We start from the raw sequence: 6,627 nt of genomic DNA, 5'->3' as shown, positions 1-6,627 counted from the left end.
TTCAAAGCAGCTGGGAAATAATGTGGAGCCTTAGTTCCAGTAGTTAAGATGACTGCTTTAGTTGTCTTTTAAACCCCATTATAACCTCTCCCCTTTCCGTCATTTTATAACTTAGTCCTCCCCAAAGTCTATGATCCAGGGACTCTGGTCTCCTTGTTGTTCCTCACAAAAGATACTCCATCTCCCAACTCTAGATTTTTCTCTGGCTGTCCTCCATTCCTGGAATGTCTCCTTCCTTATCTCCACCTCGTGGCTTCCCCAGCTTCTTTCAAATCCTATCTAAACCCCCTCTTTCTATAAGAAGTCTTCCTGATCCTCCTGAATTCTAGTGAGAATTCCCTCTGAGATTGCTTGTATTTACATTGTATATACCTTGAATATACATAGTTGTTTGCATGCTGTTTTCCCCCTTAGACTGTGAACTCCTTGAGAGAATGGACTGAGTTTTTTGCCTCTCTTTGAATCCCCATCACTTACCCTAATGTCTGGCATACAGTAAGTGTTTAATAAATACTTGTTGAATGACTGATTGATCTATGGCAGCCCAGAGTTCCAGGAACATATTCAAAGACGGGCAATGAGTGAAGAAGATGAGCATGAGATTGTTCAGGAGTTCCCAATGAACAGGAATGACAGTTTTTACTTTCTTTGCATGTGTGATTTCTTAAGTTATCTCTGATGAAACCTGACTTTCTATCCAACGGTCCTTTTATATCCACTTTTCGTATAGCAAGGAAAGCAGCTGCTAGAAGTAGCCCAAATTAGGCATCCTTAAATGACCAAGAGAATAGTAAGAGGGACATTCTGGTCATTTTCCCATCCCCTTAAGGAGATAGTAGTAGATTTCTAAAGCTGTAAGCCACTGCTCTGAAAATAACTGAGGTTTCCAGAGTCACATCAAGAATGTCACAAGGATAGAAAATGTAGGCCTGTAAGCAAGGATTGTTTGAAATAACTGGAAATGTTTAGCCTAGAGAAGGCTTCAGGAGGACATGATATCTATCTTCAAACAATTAATGAGCCAGCAAGGAAAGGAATTAAACATGTTTTACTTGGCCCCAAAAGCCAGAACCAAGAACAACTTGAGGAAGTTTAAAAGAGACAAATGTTGTATGAATATAATGGAAAAAGCTGCCTCTTAATTTGAGCTTTCCAAAAGTGTGGCAGACTGCCTTGGGAGGTAATAAGTTCTCACTTACTGAAAGACCTTCAAATAGAAGTTCAATGATCATTTTCTTAGAGGATTTTAGAGGTGATAACAGTTCAGTTACAGGTTAGACTAAATGAAGACTAAGAGGTCCCTTCTGACTGGGACAGTCTGTGATGCTGTGATTCTATGAAATTGCTGACCCTGGAATGTTTTGGCTGTCTGAAACACCAGGCTTTGAAAATGCATAACTCATCAGATATGGGACCAATGGGACATATGTTAATATCATCTTTCATTGCCACGATTATAAATCAGGCCAAGTTTCAGTTTCATATTTTCCCAACAGCTTCATCAAATCTCTCTCTCTCTCTCTCTCTCTCTCTCTCTCTCTCTCTCTCTCTCTCTCTCTCTCTCTCTCTCTCTCTCCCCTCTCTTCTATCATCATCATCATCATCATCTCTCCTTATAGAGAAAGTGGAAGCAAAATAATTGACCCCAGTAGGTAGGAAGGCACAAGAGTCTTCCATTTTGTCTTTTAAAAAAGAACATGGTCTTTATTCCTCTACAAATAAGTGGAACACCCCTATTGCCACCCTGCTCCCTACTTCAAGGTCTTTTTACTCTTTATATGTACTCCCTTGTTTCAAAGCCTTGTGACATATCCTTGGTTCACAAAATGAAATCAACATCCCAGAAGTTCATGAAGTTTCTTTTCACATACACACAACCTGGCTGCAGAGGAAGGCAGAATCTGACACTGTCCTACCTCCATTTCTTCAAGAGGATTGTTACATTGTTTAAAAAAAAGAAATTGGGATGTTTAGCCATGAAAAAGAGGTTTCCAGGGGATGTAGTCACTATCTGCAAGTACTTGAAGGGCTCTAAGGGAAAGAAACTAAACAAGTTGTGTTTTAATGCAGAGGGCACCATGGGGTAGAGTATGCAAAGAAACAAATTGAGGGTTGATGTCTGGGGGCGGGGGTATTTTTCAAAATTGGAATGGGTTTAATTGAGGTCCTGGAATTTCCCTCACTGATTATCTTCAATTGTTAGAGTATGTTGTGGTGGGTATACATAGTGGATATCCTTCTCAAGGTGTGGGTTAGACTAGACCATCATTGAGGTCCCTTTCAACTCTGACATTCTCTGAATCCATGAGGCAAAATGGAGGAAACAGGTAAAATCAGGAACATACCAGGCCTCTGATGTGTTGTCCCTCTTTTCCCTAGATTTTGTAAAAGCAAAGTTTAAAGAGTTCAGAGAAAAGATAGATAGGATCCTAGAGATTAAGTGCTACAGAGTAGTCATCTCAGAAAGGAAGATGATTTTCAAATGAAATTCTGAAGACATAAAAAGAAACTATTTCAAAAAGAAGGAAAATGGGATTTCTCTAAAGAGAAGTGTTATACCAGAAGCAAGTGAGACACGCCACAGAGTGTAAGTTTTGAATGGAGAAGTTTATTAGCCAGCGGTCATTCGGGAAAATTCCCATAGCAAATGACCACGTTTAAACTGAGAGGGTGGTTTATATAGACAATACAGGATTCAGTGCTTAATTATCTCTTAAAGTTTACATATGTTACTTTGCAGACTCAGCAAGCCTGTGTTATTTCACTTTTTATGACCATGATACGTTAGAGGAACCCTGAATAGATTGTAAATACAACATATCAGATAGTTGACAAAGTGTCAATTGGAATTACAACCCAGGATCTCTGTCCAGTTTGCCATACATCCCACAACATGACTCATGAGATAAGAGCTAGGAACAGTCACATAATTCAAAAGAATATCTGGGGCTGAGGCTTTCATCCTTCAAGGCCATAGGCAGACTGAGGGATGCTCCAGCTGGCTTTGTTAAGCGGGAGACAGAGTTGTCTCTCAGCCCACTCAGTTAGTTAAAGGAAGATCGTTAGGCTTTCCTGGTAATTAGCTTACATTCCTTGGAAATGTCTTAGGGGCCCAATGGCAGGACCTCAGTCTGTTTTTGTCTTATGCAGACTGGGGTTTGCAGTTAGGGGCTGGGGGCAGGGTTTTTCTAGCAATAGCTGGCTACTCAGGTATCACAGAAGGATAGAGATATACCATGAAATCACCAACAAAATTTAGAAAAGATGAAAGCAATGTCAGGTAAAATGGGGTGAATATGAGATTGTGGCACAGTTCTACGAAAAATAGTTTCTAGATTGCTAAAGTTCAGGATGAGCTGAGTCTATAGAGGGAAACTGTAGCTGTTTTGGAAGAAAAAGGAGGATCAAAGAAAGGATTAGACCGTTGTTTAGGTTGGGTGGAATGAGGATTACTGACAACAGAACTGTTATTGTTTTGCTTCCATTTTCTCTGCCAAGAATGACCTTTGTACTGAAAATGGTAAAACAAAAGAAAATAACAAAGAGTTACTTTTGACTAGTAGATCTGTCAAAGACAAGAAAGGAGATCACAAGAGAATGTTGAGATGCCTTTAGTGAATTTAACTCACCTCACTGAGGTAAATTATATCTTTGGGTATTAAAAGAATTGGCTGAGTCACTGTCAGTGTTATTTGAAAGATTATGGACTGGAGGAGAACAAATGCCCCAATTTAAAGTTTAAAAAAGAATAGTACAAAGCCTGCAAACTATTGGTTAGTGAGCTTGACTTCAATTACTAGAAAAATTCTCTTTCTTATAAAGAGATGATTGATAAACATCTTGAAATTACAAAGAGCCAGCAGGGCTTAAACATGAGCAGGTCATGATAGACTAACAGCATTTCCTTTTTTTCACACAATTTCATACAAATTGTTTGGCCAGAATTTTAGGAAAAATTAATTATCTAGTACTATGATCATGGAGAAAATGGAAATATATGAACTAGACACTAATACAGTAAGCGTATATGTACTCTTAAGGGATTGTAGAATCAGACTTCAAAAGAAATTAATAATAGTTCAACTTCAGCACGGCAGTAAGTTTTCAGTGGATATACCAGGGATCTGTGCTTGACTTTGTGCTCTGCAACATTTTTATTGATGAGGGTTGTTGTGTTTGTCCTTCATTTTTGAAAAGGACCATGACATCAGGGAAATGATGACATGACTTGCAGTTGACTTTGATTTGAGTGGGGGAAGGCTGTGCAAGGTCACCAGCCTCACTTTTTTCTTCAGAGTCATCTGGATCCAGAGACCTGATATTCAACAAGACAACTGGAGATGACCTAGGATGCAATGGGAGACCCTGGCCCTTTTAGGCTCAGGCCTTTTCATGTACTCAGTTAGAGGGAGGTAACCCCCATTTAGTGAATAGGCCTCTTTAAGAAGTGAGTCGATCTTCTCGAACTTCCAGGAGCCATGATGACTCAGTAAATTCTAAGGAGTTTATGACCTTAGGAGAAACCCTAGAATAAAGGAGCCAGAAGTGGGGGTTGAAAAGTCTTTTAGCTTGGGAGGCTGGGGAGAGAGGCCCCTCTTGCAGTTATGGAAGGAGACCAGTGCAGGAAGGGAAGCATCCCAGCAAGCCCTGCCTTAGCAGACCAGTGGGGGTTTCTGAGCCCCAGTGGGGTGGAGCAGGCAAGCACCATCACCAGGACCCTAGGCGTGCCTTTGTATAGCCAAGGTAATTGGCAAACACCAGTGCAGACCTACAACTGAGACCACCCATGCTACATAGTGGAACCCTAGGGAAAGAGGAGACTTCCAGCAGCCAGACCACCCCTCTTCCATACCTCACACTGTGACCCCCCCAGGTAAACTCAAAAAGACTTCACTGGGTCTCAATCCTTGGCACACACCAGCCAGCTTCAGCTCAGTATCAGGTGAGCTGCAGCAATATATAGCTTCTAGCTGACAAAACCACAGGCCACAGTCACAAAGCCAGCGACCAGGACCGTAGCTCCCAACACAAGAAGTTTGGGACAGTGCCCCCTGGGCTCCAGAAGCAGACATCCATTTAAAAAGCCAGGAAAAAGGCAACTACATGAAGAAACAAACTAGAAAAGTAAAAAAAGACCATTGAATTGTATTATGAGGACAGAGAAGATTGAAATACCAATTCAGAAAAGGATAGCATTGACACTATACCCACATCTGAAACCTCAAAAGGGAATATGATCTGGTCTAAACCCCAAAAAGCATTCCTGGAAGAGTTCAGAGAGGATTTTAAAAGCCAAATTAGAGAGGTAAGAGAAGAATCACAGAATCTAATAGGAGAAAATGAATCCTTGAAAAGGAAAATTGCCCAAATGGAAAGAGAGATACAGAAGCTATCTGAAGAAAATAATTTGTTAAAAATTAGAATTGGGCAAGTAGAAGCTAATGACTCTATGAGGCATCAAGAATCAGTCAAACAAAATCTAAATACAAAATAGAAGAAAACATAAAATATCTCATTGGAAAAATAACTGACCTGGAAAATAGATCCAGGAGACATAATCTTAGAATTATTGGTCTTCTGGAAAGCCATGATGAAAAAAGAGCCTGGACAGTATCTTCCAAGAAATCATGAAGGAAAATTACTCCAAGGTCCTAGAACCAGAGGGTAAAATAGTCACAGAAAGAATCCACTCAATCACTCCCTGAAAGAGATCCCAAATTGAAAATTCCAAGGAATATTGTAGCCAAATTCCAGAATTATTAGGTCAAGGGGAAAATACTGCAAACAGCCAGAAAGAAACAATTCAAATAGCATGGAACTGCAGTCAGGATCACACAAGACCTTGCAGCTTCTACATTAAAAGATAGGAGAGATTAGAATATGATATTCCAAAATGCAAAGGAGCTTGGACTACAACCAAGGATCAACAATCCATCTAAATTGAGCTTAATCTTTCAGGCAAGGAGATAGTAATTCAATGAAATAAAGTAATTCCAAGCCTTCCTGATGAAAAGGTCAGAGCTCAATGGAAAATTTGATCTTTGAATACAAGACTCAAGAGAGGCATAAAAAGGTAAACAGGGAAAAAATATAAAAAAGAAAAAAAACTTTGTTATTCAACAAGGGCAAACTGTTTACATCCCTATATGGGAGGATGATATTTGCTAATTTTGAGAATGGTAAAGTTAGTACAACGTTTAAAAGAGATACACATAGAAAGAGGGTGTGGGTATAAATTAACTTATGTGATGATAAAAAACTGAAACTAAGCGATAAATAGGGATTATAATGTGAGAAGAGGTCAGGAAAACGGAGAAAAGGGTAAATTACATCACATGAAGAGGTACAAAAACATATTATATTAGAGGGAAAGAAGGGAGGGGAAAAAGCAGTATTTGAGCTTTGCTCTCATCAGATTTGGTTCAAGGAGGGAATAACATACTCTGTTAAGTATAGAAATCAAACTTGCCCTACAGGCAGTAGCAGTGGAAAGGGAAAAGGAAAGGGAGTGGTTAGAAGGGAGGGAAGAAGTGGTAAGGGGAATAGGGTAAGAAAAGGGGGGGGGCTGAAAGTGAGGGAATATGGAGGGAAGTGGTGTTCAAAAGCAAAACTCTTTTGAGGAGTAGA

This window comes from Trichosurus vulpecula, chromosome 1, assembly GCF_011100635.1.
Source record: "Trichosurus vulpecula isolate mTriVul1 chromosome 1, mTriVul1.pri, whole genome shotgun sequence".
Classification (NCBI taxonomy): domain Eukaryota; kingdom Metazoa; phylum Chordata; class Mammalia; order Diprotodontia; family Phalangeridae; genus Trichosurus; species Trichosurus vulpecula.
This window is presented reverse-complemented; position numbering follows the sequence as displayed.